Source organism: Drosophila suzukii, chromosome 3, assembly GCF_043229965.1.
Source record: "Drosophila suzukii chromosome 3, CBGP_Dsuzu_IsoJpt1.0, whole genome shotgun sequence".
Lineage (NCBI taxonomy): Eukaryota > Metazoa > Arthropoda > Insecta > Diptera > Drosophilidae > Drosophila > Drosophila suzukii.
In genome coordinates, this window is record NC_092082.1 from 47,806,408 (window position 1) to 47,834,090 (window position 27,683).

Genomic DNA, 27,683 nt, shown 5'->3' on the forward strand with positions numbered 1-27,683 from the left:
AGAGTCCCAGCCTAAGCCCATGAGTCCCTGTAAGTCAGTGGCCCGTGAGGTCATTTGGGAGAGTGGAAATGTCCTCCCTGCTACATTGTAGGAGAGCTTTTGTTCTTTTCGAGTTGTAGTTTGGCCATGTGTGTCTAGAATTGTGGCATTTTGAGATTGAGTTCCAACGGTTGTTGGAAAGTGTGTACAGTCTCTGCCTGAGATGGAGCTTGCCGGTAGCCATGGGCATACCCACCGTGTCCTTATCGCGAAGGATGTCGGCGGTTATCCCTTGTCTTGCTAGCTCGTCTGCTATGCAGTTGCCCTCAATATTATGGTCTCCAGGCACCCAGATCAGGTTGATTCTCAGATGAGTGGCCATCTCGTTAAGAGATTTGCGGCATTCAGAGCTTGTTGTGTAGGAGTCGAGGACCCTGAGGGCTGCTTGACCATCCGAGAAGAAGAAAATGTCTATGTCGTGATGTTCTGATGTGTCCAGGTGGGCCATGGCTTCCTGAATGACTTCCGCTTGGAAAACAGTACAGTGGTCTGGTGGTCGGAACGAGACTTTTATGTCTAGTTCGGGAGAGAAGACTCCCCCACCTGTTTGGGAGTTAAGCTTGGAGCCGTCTGTGTATATGTTGACGGCGTTTTCGAATTGGTGTGGGAGGTTGTCCCAGTCTGTACGGATTGGTATGAAGATCTTGTATCTTCTTTCGAAGTTGACTATGGCTGGAACTTAGTCTGTATTATGTGGTAAGGATGTATGGTTTGTCAGGATACTGGAGTGACCCGAAGAGACTGTTGTCCATGCCGCAGCTTCGCGGAGTCTCAGCGCTGTTGCAGATGCCCAGCTTTTGGCACGTAGGTCCAGGGGTTGGAGGTCCAGAACTGTGTTTAGTGCTTCAGTGGCTGTGGTGCGGAACGCCCCATTGATGCAGAGTTCTGCGTTTCTTGAGGTAACAATTCTTTTCTAGGGAAGGTCTCCATACGATATTTCCGTAGAGGAGAATAGGCTTGACTATTGCAGTGTATAGCCAGTGAACTATCATGGGGGAGAAAGCACACTTCCTCCCTGTATTAACCCGGAAAGCGTACCAATAATACCAACAATTGTTAATTGATTTTATATATATATTTATGCACGGTGGTCTGTTCACTGCGGCTCAAAGAATTAGACTAGAAAACAAGAATAGACGAGAGTCAAATTATAGCCTTATTGAGAGTCATAATGCCTCGCTCTCTCACTCTCAGGGATCATCGGAGGTACAGGCACCCACATCCCTCCCTTATTGATGAGCTTCAGCTTCACTTCTTCTCCTGGTGCCGATGTCGTCTCAGTAGTCGTTTCTATCTGTTCTGATCCATCCAGTGTCCTGAAATTGGAAAGCTGCTGAACGTCACCTGTGCTTCGGCAGTGTGAAGAGTGATCACGGGTCTCAGCTGAAAACTGTGTTTGTGGAATCTTTTTCAAATGGCTTCCATTTCTTGTCAAAGTCTTTCCTCCACCTGTTATTCATATAATGTCTCCCTCTCTTTCTTCTACGACGCATTCGGTGGTGTCAAAATTTGGTGTAAGCTTGTGGGGAAAAATTAAATTTTTAAGAAAAACCTTGTCTCCCACTTCAACATTGATTTCTTTGGCTCATCTCCTCTTGTCGGCATATTCTTTGCCTTTCTGTTTGTTTACCAAATCACGGTCTCTTTTTACTGAATCACTGTTTTCTCCCATTAAATCCTGAACACCCGGAATTTTGTCTCTTATTACTCGATTGAAATTAATTCCGTTGGTGCAGACCCTGTGGTTCCATGGGGAGTCACATTATACATCATAACAAATGGTTGCATTTCTTCCTAGAAATTCTTCTTGTTAGTGTATGCAATTTTTAGCCTTTTTACTAACGACCTAAAACGATCTATTTACTAACGATCTATTTGTGGCCACCATACCTTGGACCGCAATCGTCGCTTCATAGCGGACTCTCCTGGTTGGCCTTCGTGTGCCAACGTTAGAATCGCCTGTCTTAACTATAGAGTAAGAATCTATATAGAGTCGCCAATTGCTCTGCCCGAACCTCTGCCCAACCTCTGCTAAGAGCCAATTCAAGGCCAAGTTTGAAGCTAACTTAGGTGCGAAGCAACAGCAATAGGGATTTCGATTAAAAACAAAAACAAAACAGTGAGCAAGAGCGGTGCAGAATGAGGTGGGAATGAATTACAAGTTCGATCGAACTTGTCAAAAAGAGGGGAAATAAGCATTTTTCGCCTAGGTGGCATCATAGCCTCATTATCTAAAGAGAGCGGCAGAGCTATTGGCGCCTCTATATAGTTCATTACTCTATGTCTTAACGCCGATGGAATAACTATGCGGGTTCCTCGCATCATAATAGATCCAATAATGAGTCGGAGATGCCATCTTTCGATTCTTGCCGGTGGCTTCGAAGATGGTTTTAGTTTTATTTACCTCGTCGCCAATGTATTAACCGTACCAATAATACCAACAATTGTTAATTGTTTTTATATATATATTTATGCGCGGTGGTCTGTTCCCTGCGGCTCAAAGAATTAGACTAGAAAACAAGAATAGACGAGAGTCAAAGTATAGCCTTATTGAGAGTCATAATGGCTCGCTCTCTCGCTCTCAGAGATCATCGGAGGTATAGGCTCCCACACTCCCTATGGCTTTTCTACAAGCGAAGAGAGGTATGGCCGCTTTGCGTGCCCAGTTCAGTCAGAGCACCAGTAATCGCCGTTGGGGTGACGTTGTTGAAGGCGCCTTCTATGTCTTAAAACGCCGCCAGAGAGTATTCCTTATTGCGGAAACCTTTCTCTATACTTAATACTAAAGTGTGGAGGGCGGTATCTGTTGATCTGCCCTTACGGTACGCGTGCTGTGCGTCAGAGAGTAGATGGGTAGAGTGATATGGATGTCAATTACCCTTTCCTGGGTCTTTAACAAGAATGAAGAGAGACTTATCGGGCGGAAGTCCTTTGGGTTGGTGTGGGAGGGTTTGCCGGCTTTCGGTATAAAAACCTTAACGTCCAGCACCCTTGTTGGAATATGGGTTAGAGCAAGGCAGCCGTGGAAGATGGCTGTCAGCCAGGGTAAAGATATATCTAGTGTCCGTTGTAGCTGGGCCGGGAAGAACCCGTCCGGGCCGGGGGATTTGAAGGGTTTAAAAGAGTTAATAGCCCTTTTAATGCGGTCAGGGTTCGAGATGTTGTCTATGCTCTGATCGTCAAGGTTCTTCTCTATGTACAGGTCCTCCACTACTTGGGTGTTTTTAGGGAAGTGGGTGTCTAACAGTAGTTCAAGGGTTTCCTGACTGTTTTCCGTCCAGCGGTCAGCATTGGTTTTTAGGTAGCCAATGGTTGCTGGAGATTTTGCTAAAATTCTTCTGAGTCTGGATGCTTCCGCAGTAGATTCTATGCTACTACAGAAATTAGCCCATGCTCTTCGTTTTGGTATTCTAATTTCCTTTTTGTATAGGCTTAGTTTTGAATGGTATAAGTTCCAGGAAGATTCGCTATTGTTGTATTTATCTTTATTGAAGTAAGTTCAACAATCTCATTTAAGGTTCGCCAGGGTTGTGTTCTACTATGGGGGTTTGTGCTTTGCTTTGACTGTTCTGTTTGGGCAAGCCCTTTTTATGGATTCACCGCAGATGTCAGGAAAAGTATTAACTATGTTATCTAATTCTTGACCGTTGAGTACGTGCGTCGGTGGAGCGTGTAGGTTTCTATTGAAGAGATTTTTGTAGTATCCCCAGTTGGCTAATCTTAGATTAGTAATGTTCTTGGCGGGAGGAAAGTCTGGAGTTATTGTAATTTAATTCTATGTATCGGTGGTCTGAGAATGAGTGCTTGATCCCCACCTTCCACGCTTCTAGCTGGTTAAGTAGGGGATCATATATTAGAGTAATGTCTAAGACTTCCTTCCTATTTCTAGTGATGAAAGTTGGGTCATTACCTTTGTTGCAGATAAATAGATTTGATTGAAGGAGATAGTTTTTGTTTGTGTTTGTACTTCCCCATTGCGTGTGGTGTGAGTAAGCGTCCCAGCCAGGATGAGTTCCTTAGATGAGTGTGTATGTATGAGTTGTTGTGTAGTGGTGTTTGGTAATGGCCCGTCGTAGTCGTGAGACAGATATTGTAGAATGATGATATGGTGAGATGAGTGTTTTCATTTAGCCCAGTCTGACCGTGGTGAGGTCACCTTCGTTAACTGTGGAATAAGAAATGCGATAAAGTGAGTCTTTGTAAGAATGCAGGTTCTGGTTTTACCCTTACCCTTGGTGTAAAATAGCTTGTATAGAAGGGTTCATAAGCCACACATCCATGGCTCTTGAATGAGGACTACGTCTGTTTGTGCCTAACCGAAGTAGACACTTCCGGGTCACACCGCGGGACAAGGGGGTAATGAGCACTTGTCGCTGGCACGGGGACGCTTTGCTGACAGGACGATCGCGTCGCGGCAATGGTAACGAAGGTTACTGCGATGCCGGACCACAGGCGATGCGGAACTGAGCTAAGGTAGAGCTAACGTGGTTAGCTGCTAGTTGAGATAGTGTATTACGAGCCCTATTCCCAGATGTAGGAAGTAGAACCGCGGAGTTATGAGGTGTGTTGATAACTGATTTATTCTTTATTCGATACCTGCTTATATACTACTTGGAACACGGAAGCTTAGTGTAATGATTAGTGAAATAAACTATAATCTAAAGTAGGTCAGGGAATAATTATTATGGTGCAGTTGGCTCGGCTAGAACTGCAACATGTGCTGACTGCATTGGCGGGTCAGTGCGCCGTTGAGTCGGTGAGACGGTGAGTTAGTGAGACATATAATATGCTGATAAGCACTTCTCATCTGTAGTGAGTGCAACTGAGCGCCTGGTACTGTTCCCAACTTGGTTTCTGCTTGATTTGTTGGGTGTGGTCATGTTGAGTACCTTTGGGTACGAACAACGTCTATGTTACCTGTTGCCAGGTATCGGGGCATCGGATGCTGCCTTGCTGTGGTGCAGATTAATCTGCAGGAACTGCACCATCTTTAGGACCGTGGTCGGCCTGGGTACCCTCCGCTTCCCCCGCTATGCCCTAGAGAACAGTGCGCCCTGGTGAGGTCGTGTCCTGAGTACACAGCTGCTTCAGGCTTTCTGTCAGCTCTGAGTCGGTTGACACGTATCCAGAAAGGATGGCCTCCTCGAGCTCCTTCATACGACGCACAGGCAGCCAGGTTGTCTGAATCTAGTTTGTCTGTCGTAGATGCGAAGTTGCACCTTATCGAACCCGTAGTTCACCCGGTTTTGTTGCGCTGCGAAGGGTTCCAAGCAGGCCTGGTTCAGGAGGATTACCACGTTCATAGTGACGCGCTCGGTTTTCTCCACCTTAACCACCTTCCAACCATCTGTCGGAAGCTTCGGGTTGAACCTCGTCAGCAGGCTGAGGATAGCCCCTGGTTCCGAGGGTTCCGACGGCAGCCACACCCTCGCTCTCGGTCGAGACGGGATTTCTACAGCAAACTGCAATCTGCCAACTTGGCCCCGGGGTAGACCTCGCCGACTTTGTTAATGGCAGCCTTGTAAAGTGCTGCCGATCTCTCGTCTTCACAGGCGATCAACTTAACGTTGCCCTGGTACCACCCTGCATCTGTGCAATTTCGTGGCTGACCTGGGTTCTCGTCCAGCACTTTTAAGGCCAAGGGCCCGTCTAACCAGACCCCATTGGTTCCTTGGGATCCTTCCGCCTTCATCGCTCTGGTCGATGACGCCAGTGATCTTCCGATCCTTTACTACTTCCGCAAAGGATATCGACCATGTGCCGCGGTTGGTTATCTTGGCCTTCTTGCTCGCTGGTTGAGCTGTCTCCATCGACCTCTCTCGCTTGTTGCTGTTGCTGGTGGTCATAGCGATGTTGAGGTCTGGGACTACCGCCTTTGCCCAGGCTATGTCTTCTTGGATTTTTTGGTAATCCAATTTCGACGTTTGATTCTCACCTATTGGGTTGGTGGGCAGCCGTTTGAGGATACGGAATGCTTTCTTACGTTCAAGAGGTCCTGCCTGGTTAGGTGGTGTCCTTTTGAACTCCTTTGCCCTGGTACTCACCACCAGACCGGCTTTGGCGCTCCCCTCTGGTTGGAGTAGCTGGTTAGCCACACCAACGCTAGTGGGAGGCTTGGGCTTGTCTTTATGGTGAGTTGCGCTTATACGGCTGCGTTGTTCGTTGGCCTTTGCAGGGGTCAACGTCACATGGACTAGGGTTTTCGGAGCCGTGATCTTGCTTGTCTTGTCGTCGTTGGTTACGACTTCCGACTTTTTGAGAGTGTCGGGCTCTTTTTTGGAGCTGTTATCATTTTTATTTATTTTAGAGTTCTCCATGTTAGTTCCCACGAGCTGCGGAGAACCGACAAGTCCACCCAGGCAGAGATCCGCTGTACCCGGTTAGGGCTGACTTAGAACAGGCGGTCGCCACTTGCCTGAGCTCACCGTTTGAGACTGAGTTTTTTGTTGACTCGGGCTCCCAGTCAGATTGACTCTCGGCAGGGTACGAATGACACTTTAGTCCAGCCCGGGGTGAGATGAGTTATATGGGTTGGGAAGAGGTAGGTCCAAAACGTGCGGGAAGGGGGTATGTGTGAGCTATTCGTCGGAGACGGCAGTACAAGCGGGACGTCGGAACTGCAGCGGCGCAGATACCCGCTGACTGTCCGTGGCCGTGTCCAACTTCCACGCTTATTCGTAGATACCAGGGCGCTCGCTATCCGCAACCTGCGACCCATTCGGTAGCCTTCAGCTCGGCGCCCTCCGAGCTATCCCAGTAGCTTTTTGGCCGAAAACTGGTGTAATTTGTCAGAGAATTTCAAAATATCTTTGGTCGGAATTCTGGTAAATATTTATTGATGTTCATATCCATTCCAATATATTATTAATCCTGTTTTAATTGATAGAAATACTTACAAAAGGAATTATTATTATTTTGTTACACACTTTTTATATATACTTTTTGATGAACTTTTAATCACTTTTCACCTTATATTTTCTTATGGGCTTATATTCACTTTTCACCTTATACTTTTTGGTGAATTTTCATTCACTTTTCACCTTATACCTTCGGTGTGTTTATATTAACTGAGTATAAAACATACACACAATGAAGTAATACTGAACTGGTATACGTTGTCACTCGGCAAATGGTTTTCGCAGACTAATCCGTGGATTAGGACTACGAGTCAATATATAGGCTTGAATCAAACCTGCTACCAACCTTCGTATAACCCTTTCGATGGCGGGCAATGCCCGATTGTAGACAGATCAACGCGAAGTCTGTAAATGATGCCTACCCAATGCCCCGCATAAACTACATCCTAGATCAACTAAGGGAAGCGCGGTACATCAGCAGTTTAGACCTGAAGGATGGATACTGGCAGATCCCACTGAAAGGAAACTGCAGGCAATACACGGCTTTCACAGTGCCTGGCCAAGATCCATTCCAGTGGAGGGTACTGCAACCTTTCAGCTGGTCTTGGGCCAAAAAATTGGCACCGAAGTGTGCCCTCGCGCATTCGCCTACCAGGATGATATAATAGTGATTTGACGCACGGTAGAAGAACACAAGGAAACCCTGAGAGAAGTCTTCCGGCGACTAACGGAAGACAACCTAATGCTGAATCCGTAAAAATGTAAATTCCTTAAGACAGAACTACTGTACCTGGGACACCGAGTGACTAGTGAAGGAACTTGAACTTGAACCAGCGTTCACCCTACAAACAGACGCCAGCGTCTACGGCATCGGAGCGATACTGACCCAGGAAAACACAGAAAAGGGCTAAAAGGTAATCTCCTCCTCGAGCCGAACGCTGAATGGCGCTGAAAAAAAACGGAACGGACTAAAAAAAGAATTCAGAAATTTTAAGGTAGAAATCCATTTTAGTTTTCCAGCGTTACCATTTTACCGAAAACGAAATATAGTGGGTTTTGTATTATTTTGAAGTTAATTGTTTAATCCTTCCTATGGCATCTATATGATATATTATTCCGATTTTTATTAAATTGATTTTGATCAATGTAACATGTAAGGTGACGAGTAGTGAACTCGTCAAATCTAATATGTGACGTCACGTCATAAATTCCAAATAATTGTAGCCGATTTATTTAATCGCGCCGAAAATGTATTTACAGTAATATTATTAAAAGTGAGAAATTTTCGACTAAAAAGGTGGCGCAAAAATTAAAAAACATTTAATTTATTTGTGTTTCATAAAATCAAGTTAGATTAATAAATACAAGTATTAATAAGTTCTTTAGCAACAGTTGTTGGTACTTTGTGTTTGTTTTTTTGCACCTAATTTAAGTGGCACCATCATATTTCCAACAGTACTTTGTAGAGTATCGTGACGAACATTTTGTAGCGTATAAAGAATTAACTTTTTTATGGTATTCTTTGACATTAGAAGTAAGACTTTTGGAACTCCTCCTCCTGGAAGAAGAAGAACCACTTTGGTCACTGGACGTTTGACAATGCCGCGTGCGTGTGAAAACGGAATCTATTCTTCCAAGTCGCCACTTATTTAAGGGCAGATACCCAGTCGTAAGTTCGGGAACGTATTCCAAAATTTCAAATTTTGCAGGGCAAATGTGCGTGCTAGGTGCATTCTATTGCGGTGCCATCTGGGTTTGTTTCAATATAGTGCATCAGATGGATGCCCAAACGGAATTTCGGGAACGCTTTCTGCATGCATATTTACCAAGCAAATATGCATCCTAGGTGCAGTCCATGGCGGTGCCTTCTAGATGTAATTTTTACGATCGTTTTTTTTCGGTACTGTTCTCTTAACAAACATATAATAAAGACAAAAGGAAGCATGCAAGGAAGCGGTCGGTTTTTCTTGTCTCTTGCATTTCTCGTTAGTTACATTTTTATACCCGTTACTCGTAGAATAAAAGGGTATACTAGATTCGTCCGAAAGTATGTAACAGGCAGAAGGAAGCGTTTCCGACCCCATAAAGACTATATATTCTTGATCAGGATCACTAGCCGAGTCGATCTAGCCATGTCCGTCTGTCCGTCTGTCCGGATGAACGCTGAGATCTCGGAAACTATGGGAGCTAGGCTATTGAGATTTGGCGTGCAGATTCCTGAGCTTCTTACGCAGCGCAAGTTTGTTTCAGCAGAGTGCCACGCCCACTCTAACGCCCACAAGCCGCCCAAAACTGTGGCTCCTACAGTTTTGATGCTAGAATAAAAATGTTAACTGAAATGTATTGTTCTCATCAATACCTATCGACTGACCACTCCCAATTTAACGCCCATAACGCTTAAATCTGTCTACCGCCGGTAGGTGGCGCATTTTAATCTCGCTTTGCTGCTTGCATATCTCCATTTAGCTGAGTAACGGGTATCTGATAGACGAGGTACTCGACTATAGCGTTCTTACTTATTATACCCGTTACTCGTAGAGTAAAAGGGTATACTAGATTCGTCGGAAAGTATGTAACAGGCAGAAGGAAGCGTTTCCGACCCCACAAAGTATATATATTCTTGATCAGGATCACTAGCCGAGTCGATCTAGCCATGTCCGTCTGTCCGTCTGTCCGTCTGTCCGGATGAACGCTGAGATCTCGGAAACTATGGGAGCTAGGCTATTGAGATTTGGCGTGCAGATTCCTGAGCTTCTTACGCAGCGCAAGTTTGTTTCAGCAGAGTGCCACGCCCACTCTAACGCCCACAAGCCGCCCAAAACTGTGGCTCCTACAGTTTTGATGCTAGAATAAAAATGTTAACTGTAATGTATTGTTCTCATCAATACCTATCGACTGACCACTCCCAATTTAACGCCCATAACGCTTAAATCTGTCTACCGCCGGTAGGTGGCGCATTTTAATCTCGCTTTGCTGCTTGCATATCTCCATTTAGCTGAGTAACGGGTATCTGATAGACGAGGTACTCGACTATAGCGTTCTTACTTATTATACCCGTTACTCGTAGAGTAAAAGGGTATACTAGATTCGTCGGAAAGTATGTAACAGGCAGAAGGAAGCGTTTCCGACCCCACAAAGTATATATATTCTTGATCAGGATCACTAGCCGAGTCGATCTAGCCATGTCCGTCTGTCCGTCTGTCCGTCTGTCCGGATGAACGCTGAGATCTCGGAAACTATGGGAGCTAGGCTATTGAGATTTGGCGTGCAGATTCCTGAGCTTCTTACGCAGCGCAAGTTTGTTTCAGCAGAGTGCCACGCCCACTCTAACGCCCACAAACTGCCCAAAACTGTCGCTCCTACAGTTTTGATACTAGAATAAAAATTTTTATTAAATTGATTTTGATCAATGTAACATGTAAGGTGACGAGTAGTGAACTCGTCAAATCTAATATGTGACGTCACGTCATAAATTCCAAATAATTGTAGCCGATTTATTTAATCGCGCCGAAAATGTATTTACAGTAATATTATTAAAAGTGAGAAATTTTCGACTAAAAAGGTGGCGCAAAAATTAAAAAACATTTAATTTATTTGTGTTTCATAAAATCAAGTTAGATTAATAAATACAAGTATTAATAAGTTCTTTAGCAACAGTTGTTGGTACTTTGTGTTTGTTTTTTTGCACCTAATTTAAGTGGCACCATCATATTTCCAACAGTACTTTGTAGAGTATCGTGACGAACATTTTGTAGCGTATAAAGAATTAACTTTTTTATGGTATTCTTTGACATTAGAAGTAAGACTTTTGGAACTCCTCCTCCTGGAAGAAGAAGAACCACTTTGGTCACTGGACGTTTGACAATGCCGCGTGCGTGTGAAAACGGAATCTATTCTTCCAAGTCGCCACTTATTTAAGGGCAGATACCCAGTCGTAAGTTCGGGAACGTATTCCAAAATTTCAAATTTTGCAGGGCAAATGTGCGTGCTAGGTGCATTCTATTGCGGTGCCATCTGGGTTTGTTTCAATATAGTGCATCAGATGGATGCCCAAACGGAATTTCGGGAACGCTTTCTGCATGCATATTTACCAAGCAAATATGCATCCTAGGTGCAGTCCATGGCGGTGCCTTCTAGATGTAATTTTTACGATCGTTTTTTTTCGGTACTGTTCTCTTAACAAACATATAATAAAGACAAAAGGAAGCATGCAAGGAAGCGGTCGGTTTTTCTTGTCTCTTGCATTTCTCGTTAGTTACATTTTTATACCCGTTACTCGTAGAATAAAAGGGTATACTAGATTCGTCCGAAAGTATGTAACAGGCAGAAGGAAGCGTTTCCGACCCCATAAAGACTATATATTCTTGATCAGGATCACTAGCCGAGTCGATCTAGCCATGTCCGTCTGTCCGTCTGTCCGGATGAACGCTGAGATCTCGGAAACTATGGGAGCTAGGCTATTGAGATTTGGCGTGCAGATTCCTGAGCTTCTTACGCAGCGCAAGTTTGTTTCAGCAGAGTGCCACGCCCACTCTAACGCCCACAAGCCGCCCAAAACTGTGGCTCCTACAGTTTTGATGCTAGAATAAAAATGTTAACTGAAATGTATTGTTCTCATCAATACCTATCGACTGACCACTCCCAATTTAACGCCCATAACGCTTAAATCTGTCTACCGCCGGTAGGTGGCGCATTTTAATCTCGCTTTGCTGCTTGCATATCTCCATTTAGCTGAGTAACGGGTATCTGATAGACGAGGTACTCGACTATAGCGTTCTTACTTATTATACCCGTTACTCGTAGAGTAAAAGGGTATACTAGATTCGTCGGAAAGTATGTAACAGGCAGAAGGAAGCGTTTCCGACCCCACAAAGTATATATATTCTTGATCAGGATCACTAGCCGAGTCGATCTAGCCATGTCCGTCTGTCCGTCTGTCCGTCTGTCCGGATGAACGCTGAGATCTCGGAAACTATGGGAGCTAGGCTATTGAGATTTGGCGTGCAGATTCCTGAGCTTCTTACGCAGCGCAAGTTTGTTTCAGCAGAGTGCCACGCCCACTCTAACGCCCACAAGCCGCCCAAAACTGTGGCTCCTACAGTTTTGATGCTAGAATAAAAATGTTAACTGTAATGTATTGTTCTCATCAATACCTATCGACTGACCACTCCCAATTTAACGCCCATAACGCTTAAATCTGTCTACCGCCGGTAGGTGGCGCATTTTAATCTCGCTTTGCTGCTTGCATATCTCCATTTAGCTGAGTAACGGGTATCTGATAGACGAGGTACTCGACTATAGCGTTCTTACTTATTATACCCGTTACTCGTAGAGTAAAAGGGTATACTAGATTCGTCGGAAAGTATGTAACAGGCAGAAGGAAGCGTTTCCGACCCCACAAAGTATATATATTCTTGATCAGGATCACTAGCCGAGTCGATCTAGCCATGTCCGTCTGTCCGTCTGTCCGTCTGTCCGGATGAACGCTGAGATCTCGGAAACTATGGGAGCTAGGCTATTGAGATTTGGCGTGCAGATTCCTGAGCTTCTTACGCAGCGCAAGTTTGTTTCAGCAGAGTGCCACGCCCACTCTAACGCCCACAAACTGCCCAAAACTGTCGCTCCTACAGTTTTGATACTAGAATAAAAATTTTAACTGAAATGTATTGTTCTCATCAATACCTATCGATTGACCCAAAAAAAAGTTTGCCACGCCCAATTTAACGCCCACAAACCGCGAAAACCTGTGACGCCCATAATTTTCATGCTAGATAAAAAACTGAAATGAATTGGTCTCGTCAATACCTATCGATTGATCAAAAAAAAAATTTGCCACGCCCACTCTAACGCCCATAACGCTTAAATCTGTATACCGCCGGTAGGTGGCGCATTTAATCTTGCTTTGCTGCTTGCATATCTCTATTTAGCTGAGTAACGGGTATCTGATAGTCGAGGTACTCGACTATAGCGTTCTTCCTTGTTAACTCTGAAAAGTGAAGTTCGTGCCACGTGTTTTGAAAAAGTTTTTTGTATTATACCACAAATTTTACATCAATATTTTCACAGGTAAGTAAAGTGTAGATAATTTATTATACAAATGTACAGTTGTACATATGTACATTAAATATACAAACTAAAAATAAATTAATTAAATAAAATAATAATTGTTTGTATGTAAATTGTACATACAACAGTGTAATTGTGCTAAAATAAATATATTGTATACTTGTAATATGTATACACATGTATATAAATGTATAATATTAAATTTGCTTTATATCTTTCTGAATCGCATAAAAGGGATGGGCACACCCAGGACTGAGCTGCGTAATTGATAAAAGTACATGAACAAGAAAATAATTTGCGTTCTTGGATATTGAAAAAAATATATGAAATTGAAGTTCAGTTTTATGTATTCCTTGGGAAAACTTACAGAGTGTTTCTTGCATCTGGGTGCGTTCCAGGGTACAGCTTACAGGTGCAATAGAAAATAGTGCGTCCAGAATGTGTTTAGTTTGTTGCATCTAGGTGCATTCAAAATGTATGCATCTAGATGCATGCATCGGGTTCATTCTTTTTTGTCCCACACCAGTGAAAAAAGAATGGACACACTCATCACTTTCGCACAGGTTTTTGGTGTCATTTCATAATGAAAGAAGGGGTGCTGCAGTCATTTACGACAGAACTTCAATAGCACGCCACATAACGAGAAATTTGTGGAATTTCGTAAGCATAAACCTCCATTCGTATGAATATATCTCCATCCCTCTCGCACTCTATTGAGTTTGCTTATTATTTATTAACATTTACATTAAGCATGTAGATGGGTATTGATAATATAAACAAAAACAAATTTATATTTTTACAAAAACTTAAAAAAATGTTGGCGTTAAACGGGTTTTAGAGCTATGTCCGGTTGTTGGCGTTAGAGTGGGCGTGGCACGCTGCAGAAACTTGTAAATAAGGATCACTGCCCCAGTCGATATAGCCATGCCCGTCTGTCTATCCATGCAGTCCTTAGAGCTTTCTGCGCAGTTCAAGGTTTAATCGGAGTGCCACGCCCACTCTTCAACCAGAAACGCCCATGGCGCCTTATCTGTAAAAGTGTACATGAAATTTGGTTTAGATTGTCAGTAACCTTTTTACATGCCAAACTTTGTTTGAATTCGACCATTCATTAACAGTCGCATTGCTGCTTGCATATATCCCATATCCTACGCACTCCATTTAGCTGTTTTACGGATATCTGATAGTCGTGGCCATCGACTAAAGTATATCGTTTTTTCTTGTTTATCTATTACTCTGGCCATGTTGCATACAGAGGACCAATTTCCTTCTGGGGTCCTCCCAACCCTTATGGTCAAATATTTTCGTTCATTTTTAAACATCGGGCAGACAGAGAATAAGATAATAGTATGCTTAGATTGCTAGCATTGTTGGTGGCATTAAATGAATGTTTAAAAACGTAGTAGCACAGACTAGTACATTAATTTTAAACCCTTGCAATTTGGAATTTTGCAATTGCAGAGCGTCATTCGTGGTTTTATTGCTTATAGCCTATTTTCCGCTTAGCGACCAAATTCTGCTTCATCGACCAAATTTCGCTTCAGCGGATTTTTCCTTCATAAAAAATACACGTGTAGGAAATAGATGGGAAAATGTCGCAACAACTCGCTGCAGCGGAAATTGGGTCCGCTCACGCTAATCGATTCCGTATTCCAGAGTTTAAATCAATATTTTTTTACGAGCTTAGGTTATTTTAGTACTTGACGTTTCGGGATTTTTTGAGATGTAAATGCATTTGAACTGTAATGGTGCTGTTATAGGGAAATTGTTGTTGGTATAGGCCCAAGGAGCCTCACAACGGCTCGGAACCCAGCAATTGCTCTCATCTTGAAAACAACTATTGTTCTAAATTGTGAAAATTATCGTGGCGGCACTGTTGGCCCTCAATAGTTTATAATCATTGCGCTACGCTTGCCTGAAGTTTAATTACTAATGGCAATAATCAATTAAGTAATAGCAATATAATAACCAGCTAGCGCTGAAAACATCCAGCTTTTGTCTTTACTGGCAATACCTGGCATCTGTAGGGGTGACTCGCGAAGTACCCCGTATCGAAAGAAAGAACACAATTTCACTTTGTAAACAAGGAAGAACGCTATAGTCGAGTGCCTCGACTATCAGATACTTGTTACTCAGGTAATGGCGATGTGCAAGAAGCAAAGCCAGATCAAACTGCGCCACCCGTGATCTTAATATGTGGCTATGTGAGCGGTAGGCAGATTTAAGCGATATGCGCGTTAGAGTGGGCGTGGCAAACTTTTTTTGGATCAATCGATAGGTGTTGACGAGACCAATACATTTAATTTAAAATTTTGTATCTAGCATGAAAAATGTGGGCGCCACAGGTTTGGTCGGTTTGTGGGCGTTAGAGTGGACGTGGCAAACTTTTTTTTGAATCAATCAATAGGTATTGACACGACAAATACATTTCAATTTAAATTTTGTATCTACCATGAAAATTGTGGGCGCCACAGGCTTGGGCGGTTTGTGGGCGTTCGAGTTGGCGTGGAATATTTGCGTCACAAACTTGCGCTGCCTACGGGGCTACGGAATCTAAATCTAAAATCCCATTTCTCTATCTTTGATAGTTTCCGAGATATCCGCGTTCATATTTACGATTTTTTGATGTTTGTGGGCGGTTTGTGGTCGTTAAAGTGGGCGTGTTAAAGTGAGCATGTCAAACTTTTTTTGGGTCAATCGATAGGTATTGTTGAGACCAATACATTTCAGTTAAAATTTTTATTCTAGCATCAAAACTGTAGAAGCCACAGTTTTGGGCGGCTTGTGGGCGTTCGAGTGGGCGTGGCACATTTCTGAAACAAACTTACGTTTAACTACGACCTCACTGACCGCACGGAGCGCGGATGCGCACGTTCGGTTCGATCTTGAGGACCACCTCCAGCTTGATCGCCTCGCCGACCTTCGACCAAATCGTCTCCGTGCAGATGCTCTCATCTCATCTCGTTGGATGCATCGATGGACCTTGTCGCGGTGAACGGATCGATGAATGCGGCGGTGTCGAACGTTTTCTCCCCATTCTCGACGATCGCCAAAGCAGTCGGGAGGACGTTGACAAGCTTCGATATTCGCTAGGAGGGTGGACAGCTCTTCAAAGGTGTACTTCCGTGTAGCGGTGGACTTTTAAAACAAGGTCTTGAAGCTTTTGACACCAGCTTCCCATAGGCCGCCCATATGGGGTGCCCCAGGAGGAATGAATTGCAAGGTGAGCTGCTGATGACTATACGAATCGGTCACAGACTCTTTCACGGCTTGCAGATAGTCTCGGGAAAGCACGGTGGAAGCACCGACGAAGGACTTTCCATTGTCGGACTGGACTTGGCGAGGACACCCTCTTCTAGATACGAAACGAGCGAAGGCGGGACGAAATTTTTCAGTCGTTAAGTCGGATGTAGGCTCTAGATGGATGGACTTTGTAGAAAAACAAACGAAAACCAACACATACCCTTTTTTAATGAGACAAGCTCTTCCGGTATAATCAAAAGGAACGGCGTAGTCCATCCCTGTGTACGTGAACGGACGGGAAAAAGACACTCGCTCTGTCATCTGGACTTGCAATCCTTTTTTGTGGATAACGCAGGCCTGTAGAAGCTAACCACTGCCTTCACCAAGTTCTTTGTTCTCGGAACCCAGTATCTGGACCGGATGAGATGCACCACTAACTGATTACTAGCATCTAATGAGAGAGTGCACATTCGTACGGTAGGATTATAGGGTGTCGTTCATCATACCGCAAACTGTCCGAGGCCGTTTCGCGGCAGCATGCCCTGATTAGTCCTTTCTGTTCTAGAAAGGGGTTCAGGGAGAGAATCGAACTTGCCGCGGACACAGGACGCTTCTGACTCAAGCAACGGCATTTTTCAGAAAAATACCTGCGCTGAGTACAAATTGTCATGAGCCGTTCCGCGGCGGCAACGCCCTGGGCCTCTAGACGGATCCCGGAAAGCGGTGATTGTTTTCGACATCGCTGGACAAATCGATGGGCATACGCGAGGACCCGCAATGCTCTATCTTATTTGGAAAAGCGATCCAGGAAAGCTTCTGTCGGCGTGTCTCGGTCACCGGCAGGTCGGTTCCCTGGCTGGGCCATTGATCGCGTGGCCGTTGCAGCCAAGTGGGTCCATGTCATATCAGCTGGATTGTGTTCGGATTGAACGTGTGACCAATTGGCTACCTCTGTGGAATCGGTGAACTTCGGCACCCTGTTTGCAACGAACGTTGTTCAATGACACGCTGGTTTGACTAACCATGCTAGCCCAATCGTGGAATCGGTCCAACAATGAAGTTTTGAGGTCAGCCTCCGCATATAAGGAAGGATGGCTTTGGCCATCTCGGACAAAAGGAGAGCCCCACATAACTCCAGTCTAGGAAGGGACACCGTTTTGACTGGCGCCACACGCGTCTTGGCCGTGAGCAAGTGTACCATCGTCTTATGGCTCATCTCTACGCGCACATAGATCGCAGCTCCGTATGCCTTTCGCGAGGCGTCAGAGAATCCGTGATGCTCTACGCGGAACTCTGTACGGAAGGAAACTCATCTTGATATTCTGACCTGCAGACCTGGAATAGCTCTGGAGAAAGCTGTTCCACCTTTGGCACTGCTCAAATAGAAGTTTATCGTCCCAACCTAGATCCTGAAGCCAAATCTCTTGCATAAAGATTTTGGCACACAATACAAATGGAGCGAGCCAGCCTGCTGGATCAAACAGCTTGGCAATTTGGGAAAGGACTTGGCGTTTCGTGGGGGAGATTTATATATTGTTGAACGTTGATGCACTAAGAGCAGTACAAACAAGTGGCACGTGCTTGCTACGCGCGGGCCCATTTTTATTTCGGGCAAATACAGTTCGCGAGGAAGGTGCATAGAACAAATAAAGACAGGACAAATCATAGATCAACAAGACTAAAGCAAATGAGCTAAGATTTTAGTTTTTAATGCAGGGATAGAAGTTGAGGAATAAATTAAATGATATAGGTTGTTATAATTATTAGAAAGAACGCGAAAGGGCTCGCGCTGACTAAGATTAGATGAACATCGTGGCAAGTTGATAGGATAGTAGTTTCGCATAAGTCTAACAGGAACATTAAAAGTAAGGCGGCTTACCAAATTTACAGAATCAATATCGCCTCTGATAAGATTATTCATAAAAATAGTACCAAGCATAGTTCTACGATTTACTAGATTAGGCAAATTAATTAATAATAATCTACTCGAGTAAGAAGGCAACCTGACGTTTTGATCCCAGTTAAAACCACGTACGGCAAAATGAAGAAATTGTTTCTGTACGGACTCTATACGGTCAATGTGCGCTTAATACTGAGGACTCCAAACGGAAGAACAGTATTCTAAATTAGGACGGACACGGAAGGTAAATAATAGTTTGGTAGTGTATGGATCATCAAATTCTTTAGACCAACGCTTTATAAGCCCAAGAACACTCATAGCTTTATTTACAGTAGAGGTCAATTTAAGTTTAGAATCTAGGATCTAGAAGAACACCTAAATCGTTTACTGAGTATATTCGGTCCAGGGACATGTTCTGAAGAGAGTATCTCATTAACGTTGGCGTACCCCTATAAAAAGTCAAAAGGTTGTACTGACACCATTCTTGGAATCTATTAATGTCTGACTGTAAGCAGAATATAGACTCAATATTATTATATGAATCAGCATATGAATCATCAGCATACATTAGTACACGAAAGTGAGTTACGATAGAGGGAAGATCATTTATAAACAGACTAAACAGCAAAGGGCCTAAATGACTGCCCTGAGGCACTCCAGATGTCACGTTGATCATCTTGGAAACAGCGTTTTTGAATAAAACCCTCTGAGATCTACCATTCAAATAACTTGATATCCAAGTTAACAGATTATTCGGAAACCCAAGCTGATCTAATTTGAATAAAAGAAGAGAGTGGTTAACAGAGTCAAAGGCTTTACTAAAATCTGTATATATAAAGTCCGTCTGCAATTTTTTGTTAAATCCATCTAGTACAAAAGATGTCAATTCGAGCAGGTTAGTGGTGGTCGATCTACGCTTAACAAAACCATGTTGACACGGCGATATTAAAGAGGAGCACAAATACTGCAACTGAGAGGTAATAATGCGTTCAAATGTTTTAGGAATTGCAGACAATTTGGAGATTCCTCTATAGTTCTGAACATTAACCTTCGCACCCTCTTTGTGGAGTGGAATAATAAAAGAATCTTTCCAGATAGTAGGAAAAACAGATGATGAGATAGACAAATGAAAAAGTTTAAGAATGGGTTTACAAATAGTTCGGGCACAAAACTTAAGAACACACCCAGGGAGTCCATCTGGCCCCGGAGAATAGGTTGGCGTTATAGTTTCTAAATCACTTAAGAGAGAACTCTCGGTGATTACAGGAGAAAAAATACAATTAGCCCTGTTTAAGTGATTAGGGTAGCTAGAATTAGACCATGAAACAGAACTATAAGTAGATTGGAAGAATTCAGCAAATAAATCTGCAATTTCGGGATCCTTAGATGCCTCAATAGAGTTTAATTGTACAGATGATGGCAATGCTGAAGACTTTCGCTTAGCATTGACAAAGTTATAAAACTGCCTCGGATCCTTTGAGAATTAAAATTTACATCGGTTCAAATACATGGAAAAGCAATGACTGTTAAGTACATTAAAATTAGTATGAGCCACCACATATATAGAAGTTTGTTTTTATGTTTCTAAGTCTTTGCAACTGATTGGTAAACCAAGAGGCCTGTCTAACTAAGGAGGAAAACTATCAGGAACACATTCACAGAAAAAAGAGTTTAGGACACTATAAAATAGTCCCGTAGCACTTTCAATATCCAAGCACTTATATAAATTTGTCCAGTTATATTGTGAAATCATGTTGTTGAGTTTATTAAAGTCGCATTTACGAAAGCATCCACTTTTAGTTAGAGAAAGTAAAGGAGAGAGGATACCAATACAGGGAAGACAAATTGTAAGTTTCAATGTGGAATGATACCGGTCTTCTGGCACAACTAGTGGGTCAATTCTAGACACCGTGACTTCAGACGGATATAAAAAAAAATACAAGATCTAATTGTCTGTTTAGTGAATTACGTATACAGCTAACTTTCTGTAATGATAAAACAGACCGTCAACGAATTCATGGTCAGATAAAGGGGTAGAGACAAGTGAGTCAGTGGAAAGGGACCAAGAAATGTCAGGGAGATTAAAATCACCCAAAACAATCAAAAGATCCCTTTCGGAAAGATGAGATAAGACAGTTTTTATTGCAGACAAATGTTGCTCATAAATTATTAAGTCGGATCCTGGTGGAATATAAGAACAAGTTACATAAAAAGAAAAGTTGAGGTAACGGCAACCAGCACCCCACCCCCCCTGCGAGGAGAGCGATCAGTTCTATACGTATTAAATTTTTTGGACAGAACTTCAGAGTCTGATATTTCCAGTTTCAGCCAAGTCTCAGTAAAGGCCAGAATGTCTTCAAAAAAGGCAGAGGAGTCAGCATAAAGCTTAGGTAGCTTCATATTAAGTCCCTAACATTTTGATAGGCCAAAAATAAACTGCTCAGTTTTTTGGCGCAGGTACTGTCGTGGAAGGCATATTATTAGTTCTCCGTCTGTTTGGAACAAATTCTTTAATGACCAATTCATCACTAAGCCAAAAACTTTTAGAATTTAGCACATTAAATACTTCCGGAGGAGCAGATATTTTAAATGAAGATATCCTACGAACATATGGAAATTTAAACTCCTCCACTGTGATGTTTTGAGATGGGAATTCCTGTTGTACAAATTCCAAAACATCTGCAGATGTGGTTTCAGGTGTTAAACGAGACACAAATAGTTGCTTCCTATATGAAACAACCGAGAGGCTCTTTCTTCCACCACCAGCAATCTGAACACCGTTCGTCTGATTATCGAGACTAGGGACTCCTATAGAGCTAACTTCACCTGTAGGCACAGAAAGCTGCGTAGGGTTTGACCCCTTAGGCTGACTAGCAGCTCCTCCAGAGCTTTTGGTACCTATGTGTACTGCTGTCAGTGAAACTTTAGGTCCCCCAGACCCAGTAGATGCCGACATAGCTGCCGTTACCGATCGGGTAAAAATATTTGGAGCTAAGTTTGGATTTGGAACTGATGCCTTTACGGGAGCAGATTTTGAAGGAGCGGTCTTTTTGCGTTTAGGTTACCCTACTGACATTTTTTTATTATCAAGGTCCGCCTTAAACTCTTTAAAATCAGCAACTACGCTCATAAGTTTATCAAAAAGTTTCATAAAACGATCATTGGTCAGCGCAACATAGCCATCCAAATCACGGTCTATTTCAACGCATGAGGCACAAGTCCACGAAAAACCAACACGCAGATCAATAAAATCTTTTACTCTGCCAACAAGTCCAGTACATTTTGGATGTATGACTGTATTGCCGAGTCGACAGTAAATAAAAACGTCATTAGGTGACGATCCAAACCGACAATCCTTCTTGGAACAAAAAATATCCATTTTTAAGTATTTAAATTTAAGAAAAAAAGTTATTTATAAAACCAAAGAATAAAAAGAATTATAAATACCTCACTTAATTTGACACTGGGATCAAACAATAAAAATGTATACACACTTAAACACAAAAGTATAAGAGCGCGCAGAGACTGCGAAAGCGAGAGAGCGCGACGGAGTGGCTGTCGACTGAGCGTGGCTTGCGAAACACAAACAAAATATACACGACAACAGTTTAGACGACAAGAAACGGGAGAGAGATTACAAGAAAGTTATGGGAAACAACAACAAAAGCTATTGAAACAAATGCACCGCAGCGAACAGAAGTTACAATAACAAAATGCACAGGCTAAAAACAGAGTTAGGTTTTGTTAAGATTTCTACAATAAAATAGACAATTAATAAGCAAACGATTTAAAACACAAGCACGGCTGATTATGTTGGACTAAGTCACAAAGCAAGGCACCAGTAACACAGATATTAATGACAAATTGACAAAAATCACAGAGCACAAGATAAACACAACCGGTCACAAGCGACGCTAAATCGATTAAAAATGAAAAAAAATGTTATAGGAAGGATTGGATAACTTATGTCAAAATAATACAAACACCGTTATATATCGTTTTCCGTAAACATATACGGTAGTAAATAAAAATGGAACAATATCTTAATATTTCTGTAATAAGTTTTTAGTTTTCTAAAAATCGGAAACCTCTGAAACACAACGCTTCACGGGAACGACCTGCAAGGGTATAGAAACTTCTTCTTCTTCTTGACGAAGTTGATTTCCTTTCTCTCCCCTTCAGTTCCAAACAAAGTCAAGAACAACCCTTTAGTTCCAAAAAAAAGTATCTCTTGTGAACCAACTTGTGAATCCCGTAGGACATGCCCTCTTGTACAAGTGAACAACAAGTGACACTCCATATAGACACTTGTATGGGATGTCCGCTTTTTCACAAGTGAAAATTCAAATGAAAACTTTTCCAAGTCCCACGAGTCTTCACTTGTTCCTTATACTCATATGGCCTGTCACGTGCCAATGACAAGTCCCACGTGAAATCAATTGTGAAATTCAGAATATTTCCAATGAGTTTTCACTTATGAAATCACTTGCAAGAGACACGTCCCAAGTGAAATCACACATGAGTTTTCACATATAAAAATATAGAATTTAAAATACATAAATTTTTTTTTATATTTAAATTCATTTTAATAAGATCGTATTATTCAGGTTCTCAATTAAGGGACAATTATTGTTAATTTTTCTGATTTTTTGTTTTGTTAGTTTGTTTTCTCAAACATGTGTCCGGGTCCTCGACGTCCTTGGCCAACGCTACTGAAAAAATGTATGGGCATATGACTAAAAAATTTGTTTTACTTGTTAATTTTTATATTTACCTTTTAGAGCTGTGTATCCACACTTTGCGGCGTTTTTTCGCACAAAACATTTCATCATCCACTTTCGGCTAACGGAACCCATTGAATACCTTCAAGATTTACGTACTTTAAACTAAGATCAATGCACAACATCTTAAACTCAATGTAACACTTACCTGACTATATTATATTAACTTAAAGAAAGGATTAAAGTAACTTTGCTGCGCACAATTAAAATGGATGCTGTCCTTTCAATCACTAAAACAGAATGCACCAAGTCTTCTTCTCACACCTTTACTTGATTTCTTTTGTTTTCTTTTTTTTTCTACGCTGCGCCAACTTCTCTGCTGACGTCAACAGCGGCACAACGTTTTTGGCACAACAAAAAACACAAATGCTTTTTGCCTTGAGCCATGTCACCGCGTCCCTACTGCAGAACTAAAGGGATATTAATAGGCATCACTGGGAAAATCCAAAAATATCGTTTGTAAGAAAGTCTTGCAGAAATTGTTAAATTTTGAAATAAAAAGATGAATAAAATATTTGCATTGTGAAATATGTGCTTCGGGAAACCCCAAAAAAAACGCACTAAAATAGTTGCATTGTGGAATTGATCCTTGGGGAAACCACATAAAAAAACAAAACCTTTACCTCTATAGTGGCATGGAAATGAGGAATGCCTTAAATGTAGTTTAACTAGCAATGATAAAAGCAAGTCAAAAGTATTGTATGGTATAGCGACCTATTTACGAAACAGGTGAAACTGCAGGCGACCTTGCTAGTGTGCTACATAACTTGCATTCGAAAGATTTGTATATAAATATACCGATAGTTCTTTAGACAGCTATATAATAAAACAAGGAAGAACGCTATAGTCGAGTACCTCGACTATCAGATACCCGTTACTCAAAGGGAAATGGAGATATGCAAGCAGCTAAGCGAGATTAAAATGCGCCACCTACCGGCGGTAGACAGATCTAAGCGTTATGGGCGTTAGAGTGGGCGTGGAAAATTTATTTTTGGATCAATCGATAGGTATTGACGACACCAATACATTTTTTTATCTAGCATGCAAATTGTGGGCGTCACAGGTTTTCGCGGTTTGTGGGCGTTTAAGTGGGCGTGGCAAACTTTTTTTTAGGTCAATCGATAGGTATTGATGAGACCAATAAATTTCAGTTAAAATTTTCTATCTAGCATCAAAACTGTAGGAGTTACAGTTTTGGGCGGCTTGTGGGCGTTAGAGTGGGCGTGGCAGTCTACTGGAACAAACTTGCGCTGCGTAAGAAGCTCAGGAATCTGTACGCCAAATCTCAATAGCCTAGCTCTCATAGTTTCCGAGATCTCAGCGTTCATCCGGACAGACAGACGGACAGACGGACAGACGGACAGACGGACATGGCTAGATCGACTCGGCTAGTGACCCTGATCAAGAATATATATACTTTATGGGGTCGGAAACGCTTCCTTCTGCCTGTTACATACTTTCCGACGAATCTAGTATACCCTTTTACTCTACGAGTAACGGGTATAACAAGGGAGAACGCTATAGTCGAGCACCTCGACTATCAGATACCCGTTACTCAGAAAAAGGGACCAAGGGGAAAGGGAGATATGCAAGCAGTTAAGCGAGATTGAAGTGCGCCACCTACCTGCGATCTCAATTTATAATTATGTCCGTTTAGTGAATTACGTATAAAGCTAACTTGCCGTGTTAATAATCATTTTTAAGAGGAAATTATGCAATATTGAACTATTCCCCCTGATGATTAACGAAACACCAATTGAGTACGTGGAAACCGCCAATAATTTGGGTATCACATTTAATAGAACCTTGAACTGGAATGACCACGTAAACAAAGCTGTAGGAAAAACATACGGACTAATAAGATCATTGTCACTGGTTAAATGTTCCTTACCTGTTAGTGGGCGTCTTCTAATTGCGAAGTCTTGTATAATACCCACACTATTCTATGGTCTAGAGATCTATGCAAATTGTGATGTAGCAGTCAACATAAGCTGAAAATAGCATACAATAGTATTGCGCGTTTTATATTTAATTTGCATAGATCATAGATCCATGTAACTCAATTTGCTAACAAGATATTTGATATAAGCTTGGCAGATTATATTAAAAGTAGAACAATAATCTTTTTACACAAAGTTATATACACCAGAGAGCTTTCGTACTTATTTGAAAAATTACAATTCTCCAGATCTACAAGAAAAGGTTTCTGCTTTCAAATAGACAATTTTTTATAAATACGATTAGAACGTGGAACGAACTTCCCAACTACATAAAAGAAACTAGGAGCGCAACACTATTTAAGACAAAACTTCTCTCACACTAAAAAAATAGCAGTTCTAGTCTGCTATAAGGTATCATATCCTATCTTAACATTGCGACTTATCCCCAAAAGTTTTTCCTCAGTTTTTTTAATTTCAATTTAACTTTATTTGTCACTCTAAATGTTCAACAATTAATGTAACGATGTATGTCATTAGATTTAAGAACCAATTTCGTCCAAATTTAAGTATGTTTACCAGGTGTGACTAGCGCAGTAATTTATAGTTTTAGAACTTGTAGTGTTAGGAAGTCTAAACAATAAATAATAATAATAATACTAACTGTGTGCCAAAAAAATAGAAAAAGTTGACATCAAAACCGCAGTATTTACTATCAACGCCACACACATCAACTAACAACTTACTCTAAAACACTTCAACAACAACCTAAACCTACAACATCAACGCAAACAACAAGCATCACTCCGTCAACCTCAACTAACACTGGAACACAGCCAAATAGGAAAATCACCACAAATAATTAAGAAAACCCACAACAATTGGCCTATACATCGACAGAAGACATGGCACAACTGACCCCACTAATCGCAACCAAAATAGAAGGCTCATCCCTGATACAAACCAAGCTCAGATCCCAAATAAAAGGCAAGTCCAACCTCCTCACTGAACCACTCAAAGCTAAAGACAAATCTGAAAAACCATGTATCTCCAACACCAACCTCATAAACAAACTACCTAAATAATCAAATTAAAAGATTTTAGAAAATAAGTTAGAAAAACACTAACGTAACTTTAAAACTTATTTTAACTTTAAATCTTAAAGCCGATGCTTAAAAGAATACAAAAGAATATACACGGTTACAGAAACAATTATATAGATCTACAAGTACTTACTAAATCCTATAACCCGCAAATTATTGCCCTCCAAGAAACACACATTACAAACCTACCCCTATAAACTACACCCTATACACCAGCAAAAATACCCATAATAGATTTGAAGGCAACGCCCTTCTTATTCACAGTTCCATACCCCAGAACGAAATCTCCGTAAGCCCAGACTTTGACGTGGTCGGACTTTCCATACAGTCTAATTCCAAATTTAACATTATTTCAGCCTATATCTCCCCCTCCAAACCCTTCAACCCAAACCACTTGGCAAATGATCTTGATTTGGTGACTTCCACAGCTGGCACCCTTATTGGGGCTCTCCAAAATCCAACAAAAGGGGAAGGACTTTAGCCAACTACATTCTAATTACATATTACTAAAAGTGTTAGACGACCTTCATGGCAGCGACCACTTTCCCATATTAATCTCAATATTCCGCAACCAAACTGTCCCAACCTTTACCGCAAAACCCTCATTTAAACTAAAAGGTGCAGATTAAAACCTATTCAAGGAAAAAATCACGAGTTTTAGCTCCAAATGCATCCATAGTCTAAGTGTCAACAAAGAAGCCGCTATTATCAAAAAAATTCTTATTCGTAGCGCCCCCTATCCATACCCCAAAACTCCACCTTTACCCAACCCCGCATCGTTCCCTGGTGGAACATCGAACTGTCTCTCCTCAAAAATAACAAATCAAAAAAATGGAGGAAACTCAATAGAGAACTTAACACACATAACATCATGGAGTATAAAAAATCCAATGCAATATTCAAAAGATCCATTAGAGAAGCCAAAAAAAGCAATATACAACAATTTACCTCCGACATCAATCCAAACTCAAACCCAAATAAAACATGGGCAAACATCAAAAGACTTTGTGGGTTATACCCCCAAAAAACATCCAGTGCCTAAACAACCCTACTCCTACAATCGACCCACGAGAAATCGCTAACTCTTTTGGTCAAACCTGTTCAGAAGAAGCCGGCGACCACAACTTCTCCGCAGCCTTCCGCCTCAACAAAGAACTCCTTAATCCTACCCCAAACTACATCCTCCTTAGCACTTAGCACTCTGAAAGGTAAAACTCCAGGTTACGACCTCATATCTAACTGCATAATCAAAAACTTGCCCACAAATTTTAAACACAGAATTATTAACATATACAACGAAATAATCTCTTCACATATCCCCCAATCATTTAAACTCAGCCTGGTCCTACCCATCTTGAAACCACAAAAACCTCAAACCGACGTAAAATCTTACGGACCCACATCTCTGAACTCATGCCTAACCAAAATCCTCGACAAAATAATTGCAAAAAGGTTGTGGTGATTCGTTCTAAACAACGAACTCATTCACAACAGCCAATTCGGCTTTAGAAGAGGCAAATCTGTACTAGACAGTCTACTTTATGTAGACCACCAGATCCACTGCCCTCAAGACAAACCTAACAATTATTTCTGTCGGGTCACGCAGCCGCAGCAGCTAATTAACTTATTTCGATCTCTTTTATTAATTGCATCGCGAAAGGTAGCTCTCTCTATCTAGCTCTCTCGTTTTTTGTGTACTTGCATTTTTGGGCCCAGCATTCGGCTGGCTGTCCCTTTGTAAAATCAGTACGAATTCG

At 41.9% G+C, this 27,683-nt stretch overlaps 1 protein-coding gene across 4 annotated transcripts in view; it reads left to right on the plus strand.

The window, feature by feature from the left end:
* Positions 1 to 27,683, plus strand: part of nAChRalpha4 (nicotinic acetylcholine receptor alpha4) — a 449,450-nt gene that overhangs the window by 45,101 nt on the left and 376,666 nt on the right. The gene's annotated exons all lie outside the window — the stretch shown is intronic.